Below are 11,365 nucleotides of genomic sequence, written 5' to 3'. Positions count from 1 at the left end.
CCATTGTCTCCCAAGGTGTGAAGAGCATTATTCGCCATAAACCGTGACACTTTCTCATGTACAGCCATTGTGAAAGAAAAAGTGTCACATAAAAGCAAATCAGTGTATGGCTTTACACTGTACACTGGTCTGCATAATCCAGTCCTTTAATGCTTTCTAAAAAATAAGCTTAGTATGTGTCATTTGGACCTTTTGAATATACAAAAAAAATCCTACCATTTTATTTCATATTGGTCGGACAATTTTGCAGATTAAGAAAAAGCTCTACAAGGAAATTGTGATCAAGGATTCCATCATGGCAATCTGAACACATAATGCCATGAAGGTATCAAATGTTTGCGTGCAATATCTTCCTATATGCACATTTTTAGCTGGCCTAAGAACACTTAGGCCAGAGTCATTTTTAATCATACATTCAATAAATGTCACAATTTTATATGAGCCACCTTTCATTGGGAATAAGTGTAAAAATGTAGTGTTTAAATGTGATTAGCAGAGAGGTGAACATCGATTAAGATCACAGATAAGGATGAGTATCGCTTCAAAATGAAGAAAAGTAAAACCTATTTTAAAATCCTTTCACTTCAAGATCTGCATGTGCTCAGAACATGCTTAAAGAGAAGAAATACTGGAACACAGCTCTTTAACACTGCAGCAGCACGTTTTGAAGTCAACCCCGTAGATAATTAAAACGGCAACAACATACATCCATGACTTTTGTGCGTTAGTTTTTCGGCCTACACATGGTCACCAAAACAAATGTCTAGGTTTCATTTAAAATTACTGGCTTGAACACTTGTTTTGTTATCATGATGGCTGAGCATCGTCTCTGATTGAATCCTTTACATTGTAATTCAAATTCAATTGAAACTTCATCTGATATTGACAAGAACCCCACTGGGTTTCCCAGCACCGTTTGGAAGCTAGAAAAATAGATCCGAGCCACTCTTTGCCACAAGATGCGAGTCCCGTCTTGGTTAATAAGATCCTTTTCTGACAGTTAATCTGTTGCTTCGTTGCGCCTCATGTGGCGCTACATTAGGGAAAAGAATTACACTTTGAATTCCAAAAGAAGCAGAACATACAATCAACACTAGCACCGAAATAACCAGTCTTCTGGGCTGCACTGGAGAATGCGGGCATCGATCCCGCTACCTCTCGCATGCTAAGCGAGCGCTCTACCATTTGAGCTAATTCCCCTCCAACACAGCGCTTCACATACAGGTCTGTGGAATTGAAACACGGTGTAAGACCAGGGGTAGGTGATCTTTGTAGCTTCTGAAAAATTATACTACTTAAACTCATCCCTATGTGCACTGGAAAAGTAGTCTCACTCTTCAGATGCATATTTCACAAATGACTAGATGATATCTGTGGCTTCTCTCAGTTAAAGCTACCCTGTCTCACCAATCGGGGTCCATGCACTACTTCATCTTTCTAAGAGGCTTGAGTCACCAAGAATTGTTTGTGTTACTGATTGGGTAGAAGTGGTCAATTAAAGTGGATATGTTAAATTCTGCATAGTTAGGAGAGGTCTTTATGGATAATACTGAAATGTTGAGCCCCATTAAAACATATAGGAATTGCTGACCTTCGGGGCTTGCAGCCATTAATGCCTGCTAAGATCCTTGGACTAATTCCATAGAAAAGGTCTGTAATCTGCATGATGGGAGTTTGACCCATAAGAATTTCATGTGGAAATGCTTTCTTCAACGCTTCCATTTGTGTCATTTCACCACAGCTACATTGTCTCCTTGGTTTAGAAGAGTGTTTTGTACTCTGCATGGTGAGTGGGATTTATAACTCCCATGTGTAAAAATGTGACTAGGAGACCTACTAGTTCCTGAACTGTTAATGATACTCAAACCTACAGCAATCCATCCAAGCAACACTGGCGAACCTGTCGCTTGTCGGACGAGTGCCTATGGAGGAGGCTACTTGTCGTGTTGGCGGTTAGCTCAGTTGGTTAGAGCGTGGTGCTAATAACGCCAAGGTCGCGGGTTCGATCCCCGTACAGGCCATTCTGGTGTGATTATGCTTAATAAGATCCTTTTCTGACAGTTGCTTTGTTGCGCCTCATGTGGCGCTACATTAGGGAAAAGAATTACACTTTGAATTCCAAAAGAAGCAGAACATACAATCAACACTAGCACCGAAATAACTAGTCTTCTGGACTGCACTGGAGAATGCGGGCATCGATCCCGCTACCTCTCGCATGCTAAGCGAGCGCTCTACCATTTGAGCTAATTCCCCTCCAACACAGCGCTTCACATACAGGTCTGTGGAATTGAAACACGGTGTAAGACATTAAAAGGCGCTACATTAGGGAAAATAATTACACTTTGAATTCCAAAAGAAGCAGAACATACAATCAACACTAGCACCGAAATAACTAGTCTTCAGGACTTCACTGGAGAATGCAGGAATCGATCCCGCTACCTCTTCTATGCTAAGCAAGCGCTCTACCATTTGAGCTAATTTCCCTGCAACTCAGCTGTTCACATACAGGTCTGTGGAATTGAAACACGGTGTAAGACCAGGAGTAGTTGATCTTCGTAGCTTCTGAAAAATTATACTACGTAAACTCATCCCTATGTGCACTGGACAAGTAGTCTCACTCTTCAGATCCATATTTCACAAATGACTAGATGATATCTGTGGCTTCTCTCAGTTTAAGCTACCCTGTCTCACCAATTGGGGTCCATGCACTACTTCATCTTTCTAAGAGGCTTGAGACACCTCAGTTGCTTTGTTGCGCCTAATTTGCCGCTACATTAGGGAAAAGAATTACACTTTGAATTCCAAAAGAAGCAGAACTTACAATCAACACTAGCACCAAAATAGCTAGTCTTCAGGACTACACTGGAGAATGCGGGCATCGATCCGCTACCTCTCGCATGCTAAGCGAGCGCTCTACCATTTGAGCTAATTCCAGTGCAACACAGCTGTTCACATACAGGTCTGTGGAATTGAAACACGGTGTAAGACCAGGGGTAGGTGATCTTCGTTGCTTCTGAAAAAATTATACTACTTAAACTCATCCCTAGGTGCACTACATGATGTACTGATGTAGTGCAAAGTTTTCTAAACTTTTTTAGTATTAGTAGTATGACAAGCTGCATTTTATTGTCTTTTTGTTTCATGAAGTAAAAAAGTCAGGCTGATAAGGGAACAACGGCTTATCTAATATAAGTAATAACATGAGCTGACTTAGTTAGTGGGTGTTCCCCAATGTTAAATACAACTCTATCCAGATAAAAAAGGATAAAAATATTGTAAGCATTGTAATCAAATTGCTGTAGGATAAGTGGATTAAAATCCATGGGGACATAATAACCTTGAGCGGAAATAGTAATTTTGCTTGCCACAATCTCTTCAACTAAAAAAAATAACTAGCCTTGTTGGAGTAGATAACAGCACATACTTTTTAAGGAAAGGTCAAATGTTTGAATGTCCACCATATACAAGGTGAAAATGTACAATATGCAATAGGGGTAAAAATTTACGGTTTGGGGGAAGTACAGTTAGGGGGAAGAAACACAAGACAAAATTGCTTGTTGTTTTTAATTAAAGTAGTTTTTTATTAACATTTGTGTTCATCAACATTTAAACAATATATAATAATATTTTAGAATAGGGAATAGGGGTAAGAATGTTGTGCTCGCATGTGATTAGCAGAGAGGTGGACATAGATTGAGATCACATATAAGGATGAGTTTCACTTCAGAGTGGGGAAAAGTAAAAACCTATTTCCAAATCCTATTACTTCACTATCTGCATGTGATGAGTACATGGGTGAAAAGGACAAATGCTGGATTCGAATGACCTGCCAACTTTGTGCACCAAACAGAAAGATTGCCATTGGTTTCCTTTTGATGCAGGCAAGCACCAGTTGACTCATTGGTGTATGTGCATGGGTCATGGAAAACTTTCCATAATCAAGGCTGGGAGGATAAGGTGACGGACCTAATATCTGTTGGGGTCTCCCTGCACCATGTTAAAATCATGCCTACTACATTTGTGATCTTAGTGGTGTCTTTCACAAATTCCCCACAGATTGTTCCGCCAGAACACAGCGCTTTAACACTGCAGCAGAACTATTTAAAGTCATCCGCATAGATAATTAAACCGCGAACGAAATCGTCTTCTACATTTGCGTGTTCAACATATGACCTAGACAATGGTCACCAAGGCAAGAGGCTTCACGCCCTGGCTGTCAGGATGGCGGCGGTCTAAGGCGCTGCGTTCAGGTCGCAGTCTCCTCTGGAGGCGTGGGTTCGAATCCCACTTCTGACAGATGTCTACCTAGTTGGTCACAATGAACTGAGCCCATGGAGGGGAGACTTGTTGAGTTGATACTGGAAAAACATGAGAGAAAACTATTTAACATGCTGACTCTGTTCGAATTCTACTGTTTGCTTGGATAATGCTCAAGTCTGCTTGTTTGATATTGAAAAATTTTGCCAAAATCTCGACGGATCTAGGCTTTGGACCCGCTGATCAACATCTGCAGAATTAACGGAAGGAGATCTACTGTATTTGACCAAAATTATAAAGTGGCAGCGGTGGGATTCGAACCCACGCCTCCAAAGAGACTGGAGCCTTAATCCAGCGCCTTAGACCGCTCGGCCACGCTACCAGTAGCGAGAACGGGAGATGAGACGGCCAGCTTGTGGAGGAGATGCTGTCGCAGCCGGCCATAACGTCAGCGGCAAGCACGAAACACGCTTTACAAAGACTTTTGCTCGAGAACAAAGTGATACAAAAACACACAACAGGCTGTGCAGAATTGGTGGTCCATTGCATTGCCCTCTGATTGTCAACAATCATCCACATATAATAACAGGATTTAGACGCAAGTTTTTTTTGCCACTGTCATTTTGCCACAGCTGCAACGATCCATCGTGAAACAGACAACCTTTGCAAAATAGACAGCAACAAAAACAGCTTCGGAAATTCCTCTAAAGGTAACGGCACACTTGCGTCTTCTGCCAATGGTAAATTTTGGTTTGTTGTCTAAGTTGGCCTCTTGAGGCCACTGAAGGCATGTACGTGGACAGCAAGAAAGACGGGGGCCACAATCCCTAGGGAAGCCTTTGGAGGCAAGAAGTCACAATGCTTACGCAAATCTCTCAGCTTCAGAAATTCCTCTAAACAGTCAAGTATGGCTTTACTGAGAAGCATTATATCCTAAAGCCCTGTGATAGAAATAGCAAAAGAGCCACAAGTTGTTGCAAATCGGTGACAAAGACACAACCTTGCGACGAGGCGGGACTCGAACCCACGCGTGCAAAGCACAATGGATTAGCAGTCCATCGCCCTAACCTCTCGGCCACCTCGTCCGATAAAGAGAACTGACGGCACTGCTGAAGAAACGAGGTACATTTTGCTTTTTTGTCTTAGTTGGGCTCTTGAGCCCACCGGAGGCACGTAAGTGGACAGTGAGAAAGAAGGAGCCACAATCCCTAGGAAACCTTTGATGACCAAAAGTCGCAATTCACACAACCTTTAAAATACTCCCTGGCAGCCGTGGGTAAACCCAGCACCTCAGTCTACTTGGCCAAGCTACCTGTCGCCCAAGGACCCCTTTGGCCCGTGAAAGAGCACAATGCCTACACCAGACCTATTGTCACTCCTGCTTGCTGGATCTTTGTGCCTTGCAAACGAGAAAAACACTTTGGAATGCCAGGCACGCGATGTTCACTTGTGTTGTCGTTTGTACAGGATCTGATTCCTCGAATGGTACAAAAGTGTGCAAATGTGTGGTTAAATCTGTGTGTAAATAAAGTGCAAAAGGAAAAAAAAATGAAACGTCCTTTCTGTTAGTATCCTCAGATTCCTTTTTATTTCCTTTCCTACAGTGGCATGTTATCTTGATAATTCAATTAGGAGGTGGACCATTGTCTCCCAAGGTGTGAAGAGCATTATTCGCCATAAACCGTGACACTTTCTCATGTACAGCCATTGTGAAAGAAAAAGTGTCACATAAAAGCAAATCAGTGTATGGCTTTACACTGTACACTGGTCTGCATAATCCAGTCCTTTAATGCTTTCTAAAAAATAAGCTTAGTATGTGTCATTTGGACCTTTTGAATATACAAAAAAAAAAATCCTACCATTTTATTTCATATTGGTCGGACAATTTTGCAGATTAAGAAAAAGCTCTACAAGGAAATTGTGATCAAGGATTCCATCATGGCAATCTGAACACATAATGCCATGAAGGTATCAAATGTTTGCGTGCAATATCTTCCTATATGCACATTTTTAGCTGGCCTAAGAACACTTAGGCCAGAGTCATTTTTAATCATACATTCAATAAATGTCACAATTTTATATGAGCCACCTTTCATTGGGAATAAGTGTAAAAATGTAGTGTTTAAATGTGATTAGCAGAGAGGTGAACATCGATTAAGATCACAGATAAGGATGAGTATCGCTTCAAAATGAAGAAAAGTAAAACCTATTTTAAAATCCTTTCACTTCAAGATCTGCATGTGCTCAGAACATGCTTAAAGAGAAGAAATACTGGAACACAGCTCTTTAACACTGCAGCAGCACGTTTTGAAGTCAACCCCGTAGATAATTAAAACGGCAACAACATACATCCATGACTTTTGTGCGTTAGTTTTTCGGCCTACACATGGTCACCAAAACAAATGTCTAGGTTTCATTTAAAATTACTGGCTTGAACACTTGTTTTGTTATCATGATGGCTGAGCATCGTCTCTGATTGAATCCTTTACATTGTAATTCAAATTCAATTGAAACTTCATCTGATATTGACAAGAACCCCACTGGGTTTCCCAGCACCGTTTGGAAGCTAGAAGAGTAGATCCGAGCCACTCTTTGCCACAAGATGCGAGTCCCGTCTTGGTTAATAAGATCCTTTTCTGACAGTTAATCTGTTGCTTCGTTGCGCCTCATGTGGCGCTACATTAGGGAAAAGAATTACACTTTGAATTCCAAAAGAAGCAGAACATACAATCAACACTAGCACCGAAATAACTAGTCTTCTGGACTGCACTGGAGAATGCGGGCATCGATCCCGCTACCTCTCGCATGCTAAGCGAGCGCTCTACCATTTGAGCTAATTCCCCTCCAACACAGCGCTTCACATACAGGTCTGTGGAATTGAAACACGGTGTAAGACCAGGGGTAGGTGATCTTTGTAGCTTCTGAAAAAATATACTACTTAAACTCATCCCTATGTGCACTGGAAAAGTAGTCTCACTCTTCAGATGCATATTTCACAAATGACTAGATGATATCTGTGGCTTCTCTCAGTTAAAGCTACCCTGTCTCACCAATTGGGGTCCATGCACTACTTTATCATTCTAAGAGGATTGAGTCACCAAGAATTGTTTGTGTTACTGATTGGGTAGAAGTGGTCAATTAAAGGGGATATGTTAGATTCTGCATAGTTAGGAGAGGTCTTTATGGATAATACTGAAATGTTGAGCCCCATTAAAACATATAGGAATTGCTGACCTTCAGGGCTTCCAGCCATTAATGCCTGCTAAGATCCTTGGACTAATTCCATAGAAAAGGTCTGTAATCTGCATGATGGGAGTTTGACCCATAAGAATTTCATGTGGAAATGCTTTCTTCAACGCTTCCATTTGTGTCATTTCACCACAGCTACATTGTCTCCTTGGTTTACAAGAGTGTTTTGTACTCTGCATGGTGAGTGGGACTTATAACTCCCATGTGTAAAAATGTGACTAGGAGACCTACTAGTTCCTGAACTGTTAATGATACTCAAACCTACAGCAATTCATCCAAGCAACAATGGCCAACCTGTCGCTCGTCGGACGAGTGCCTATGGAGGAGGCACGTTGGTGTGTTGGCCGGTTAGCTCAGTTGGTTAGAGCGTGGTGCTAATAACGCCAAGGTCGCGGGTTCGATCCCCGTACGGGCCATTTTGGTTTTGATTATTCTTAATAAGATCCTTTTCTGACAGTTAATCTGTTGCTTCGTTGCGCCTCATGTGGCGCTACATTATGGAAAAGAATTACACTTTGAATTCCAAAAGAAGCAGAACATACAATCAACACTAGCACAGAAATAACTAGTCTTCTGGACTGCACTGGAGAATGCGGGCATCGATCCGCTACCTCTCGCATGCTAAGCGCTCTACCATTTGAGCTAATTCCCCTCCAACGCAGTGCTTCACATACAGGTCTGTGAAATGGAAACACGGTGTAAGACCAGGGGTAGGTGATCTTTGTAGCTTCTGAAAAATTATACTACTTAAACTCATCCCTATGTGCACTGGAAAAGTAGTCTCACTCTTCAGATGCATATTTCACAAATGACTAGATGATATCTGTGGCTTCTCTCAGTTAAAGCTACCCTGTCTCACCAATTGGGGTCCATGCACTACTTCATCTTTCTAAGAGGCTTGAGTCACCAAGAATTGTTTGTGTTACTGATTGGGTAGAAGTGGTCAATTAAGGTGGATATGTTAGATTCTGCATAGTTAGGAGAGGTCTTTATGGATAATACTGAAATGTTGAGCCCCATTAAAACATATAGGAATTGCTGACCTTCAGGGCTTTCAGCCATTAATGCCTGCTAAGATCCTTGGACTAATTCCATAGAAAAGGTCTGTAATCTGCATGATGGGAGTTTGACCCATAAGAATTTCATGTGGAAATGCTTTCTTCAACGCTTCCATTTGTGTCATTTCACCACAGCTACATTGTCTCCTTGGTTTAGAAGAGTGTTTTGTACTCTGCATGGTGAGTGGGACTTATAACTCCCATGTGTAAAAATGTGACTAGGAGACCTACTAGTTCCTGAACTGTTAATGATACTCAAACCTACAGCAATCCATCCAAGCAACACTGGCCAAGCTGTTGCTCGTCCGACGAGTCCCTATGGAGGAGGCATGTTGTCGTGTTGGCCGGTTAGCTCAGTTGGTTAGAGCGTGGTGATTATAACGCCAAGGTAGCGGGTTCGATCCCCGTATGGGCCATTGTGGTTTTGATTATGCTTATAAGATCCTTTTCTGAAAGTTAATCTGTTGCGCCTCATGTGGCGCTACATTAGGGAAAAGAATTACACTTTGAATTCCAAAAGAAGCAGAACATACAATCAACACTAGCACCGAAATAACTAGTCTTCTGGACTGCACTGGAGAATGCGGGCATCGATCCCGCTACCTCTCGCATGCTAAGCGAGCGCTCTACCATTTGAGCTAATTCCCCTCCAACGCAGCGCTTCACATACAGGTCTGTGGAATGGAAACACGGTGTAAGACCAGGGGTAGGTGATCTTTGTAGCTTCTGAAAAATTATACTACTTAAACTCATCCCTATGTGCACTGGAAAAGTAGTCTCACTCTTCAGATGCATATTTCACAAATGACTAGATGATATCTGTGGCTTCTCTCAGTTAAAGCTACCCTGTCTCACCAATTGGGGTCCATGCACTACTTCATCTTTCTAAGAGGCTTGAGTCACCAAGAATTGTTTGTGTTACTGATTGGGTAGAAGTGGTCAATTATGGTGGATATGTTAGATTCTGCATAGTTAGGAGAGGTCTTTATGGATAATACTGAAATGTTGAGCCCCATTAAAACATATAGGAATTGCTGACCTTCGGGGCTTGCAGCCATTAATGCCTGCTAAGATCCTTGGACTAATTCCATAGAAAAGGTCTGTAATCTGCATGATGGGAGTTTGACCCATAAGAATTTCATGTGGAAATGCTTTCTTCAACGCTTCCATTTGTGTGATTTCACCACAGCTACATTTTCTCCTTGGTTTACAAGAGTGTTTTGTACTCTGCATGGTGAGTGGGACTTATAACTCCCATGTGTAAAAATGTGACTAGGAGACCTACTAGTTCCTGAACTGTTAATGATACTCAAATCTACAGCAATTCATCCAAGCAACAATGGCCAACCTGTCGCTCGTCCGACGAGTGCCTAAGGAGGAGGCACGTTGGTGTGTTGGCCGGTTAGCTCAGTTGGTTAGAGCGTGGTGCTAATAACGCCAAGGTCGCGGGTTCGATCCCCGTACGGGCCATTTTGGTTTTGATTATTCTTAATAAGATCCTTCTCTGACAGTTAATCTGTTGCTTCGTTGTGCCTCATGTGGCGCTACATTATGGAAAAGAATTACACTTTGAATTTCAAAAGAAGCAGAACATACAATCAACACTAGCACCGAAATAACTAGTCTTCTGGACTGCACTGGAGAATGCGGGCATCGATCCCGCTACCTCTCGCATGCTAAGCGAGCGCTCTACCATTTGAGCTAATTCCCCTCCAACGCAGCGCTTCACATACAGGTCTGTGAAATGAAAACACGGGGTAAGACCAGGGGTAGGTGATCTTTGTAGCTTCTGAAAAATTATACTACTTAAACTCATCCCTATGTGCACTGGAAAAGTAGTCTCACTCTTCAGATGCATATTTCACAAATGACTAGATGATATCTGTGGCTTCTCTCAGTTAAAGCTACCCTGTCTCACCAATTGGGGTCCATGCACTACTTCATCTTTCTAAGAGGCTTGAGTCACCAAGAATTGTTTGTGTTACTGATTGGGTAGAAGTGGTCAATTAAGGTGGATATGTTAGATTCTGCATAGTTAGGAGAGGTCTTTATGGATAATACTGAAATGTTGAGCCCCATTAAAACATATAGTAATTGCTGACCTTCAGGGCTTCCAGCCATTAATGCCTGCTAAGATCCTTGGACTAATTCCATAGAAAAGGTCTGTAATGTGCATGATGGGAGTTTGACCCATAAGAATTTCATGTGGAAATGCTTTCTTCAACGCTTCCATTTGTGTCATTTCACCACAGCTACATTGTCTCCCTGGTTTAGAAGAGTGTTTTGTACTCTGTATGGTGAGTGGGACTTATAACTCCCATGTGTAAAAATGTGACTAGGAGACCTACTAGTTCCTGAACTGTTAATGATACTCAAACCTACAGCAATCCATCCAAGCAACACTGGCCAAGCTGTCGCTCGTCCGACGAGTGCCTATGGAGGAGGCACATCTCGTCTTGGCTGGTTAGCTCAGTTGGTTAAAGCGTGGTGCTAATAACGCAAAGGTCTTGTGTTCGATCCCCGTACGGGCCATTGTGGTTTTGATTATGCTTATAAAATACTTTTCTGACAGTTAATCTGTTGCGCCTCATGTGGCGCTACATTAGGGAAAAGAATTACACTTTGAATTCCAAAAGAAGCAGAACATACAATCAACACTAGCACCGAAATATCTAGTCTTCTGGACTGCACTGGAGAATGCGGGCATCGATCCCGCTACCTCTCGCATGCTAAGCAGGCGCTCTACCATTTGAGCTAATTCCAGTGCAACACAGCTGTTCACATACAGGTCTGTGGAATTG

At 42.1% G+C, this 11,365-nt stretch overlaps 12 non-coding genes across 12 annotated transcripts; 5 read left to right on the top strand and 7 right to left on the bottom strand.

The window, feature by feature from the left end:
• Positions 1 to 1,127: 1,127 nt before the first annotated feature.
• On the bottom strand, positions 1,128 to 1,200 carry trnaa-agc. The gene has a single exon. It is a non-coding gene; the product is annotated as a tRNA-Ala (tRNA).
• Positions 1,201 to 1,948: 748 nt separating this feature from the next.
• Positions 1,949 to 2,021, top strand: trnai-aau. Its single transcript has one exon. It is a non-coding gene; the product is annotated as a tRNA-Ile (tRNA).
• Positions 2,022 to 2,180: 159 nt separating this feature from the next.
• On the bottom strand, positions 2,181 to 2,253 carry trnaa-agc. Its single transcript has one exon. It is a non-coding gene; the product is annotated as a tRNA-Ala (tRNA).
• A 1,962-nt stretch (positions 2,254 to 4,215) lies between these two features.
• Positions 4,216 to 4,296, top strand: trnal-cag. Its single transcript has one exon. It is a non-coding gene; the product is annotated as a tRNA-Leu (tRNA).
• A 261-nt stretch (positions 4,297 to 4,557) lies between these two features.
• On the bottom strand, positions 4,558 to 4,639 carry trnal-aag. The gene has a single exon. It is a non-coding gene; the product is annotated as a tRNA-Leu (tRNA).
• A 620-nt stretch (positions 4,640 to 5,259) lies between these two features.
• On the bottom strand, positions 5,260 to 5,343 carry trnas-gcu. The gene has a single exon. It is a non-coding gene; the product is annotated as a tRNA-Ser (tRNA).
• A 1,684-nt stretch (positions 5,344 to 7,027) lies between these two features.
• On the bottom strand, positions 7,028 to 7,100 carry trnaa-agc. The gene has a single exon. It is a non-coding gene; the product is annotated as a tRNA-Ala (tRNA).
• Positions 7,101 to 7,848: 748 nt separating this feature from the next.
• Positions 7,849 to 7,922, top strand: trnai-aau. The gene has a single exon. It is a non-coding gene; the product is annotated as a tRNA-Ile (tRNA).
• Positions 7,923 to 8,906: 984 nt separating this feature from the next.
• On the top strand, positions 8,907 to 8,980 carry trnai-uau. The gene has a single exon. It is a non-coding gene; the product is annotated as a tRNA-Ile (tRNA).
• Positions 8,981 to 9,139: 159 nt separating this feature from the next.
• Positions 9,140 to 9,212, bottom strand: trnaa-agc. The gene has a single exon. It is a non-coding gene; the product is annotated as a tRNA-Ala (tRNA).
• A 748-nt stretch (positions 9,213 to 9,960) lies between these two features.
• On the top strand, positions 9,961 to 10,034 carry trnai-aau. The gene has a single exon. It is a non-coding gene; the product is annotated as a tRNA-Ile (tRNA).
• Positions 10,035 to 10,202: 168 nt separating this feature from the next.
• trnaa-agc lies at positions 10,203 to 10,275 on the bottom strand. The gene has a single exon. It is a non-coding gene; the product is annotated as a tRNA-Ala (tRNA).
• Between the last annotated feature and the right edge of the window lie 1,090 nt (positions 10,276 to 11,365).

The sequence above is a fragment of the Silurus meridionalis genome, chromosome 12 (assembly GCF_014805685.1).
Source record: "Silurus meridionalis isolate SWU-2019-XX chromosome 12, ASM1480568v1, whole genome shotgun sequence".
NCBI classification, from domain to species: domain Eukaryota; kingdom Metazoa; phylum Chordata; class Actinopteri; order Siluriformes; family Siluridae; genus Silurus; species Silurus meridionalis.
Note: the sequence above shows the minus strand (reverse complement) of the source record. Positions and strands in the feature narration are given on the sequence as shown.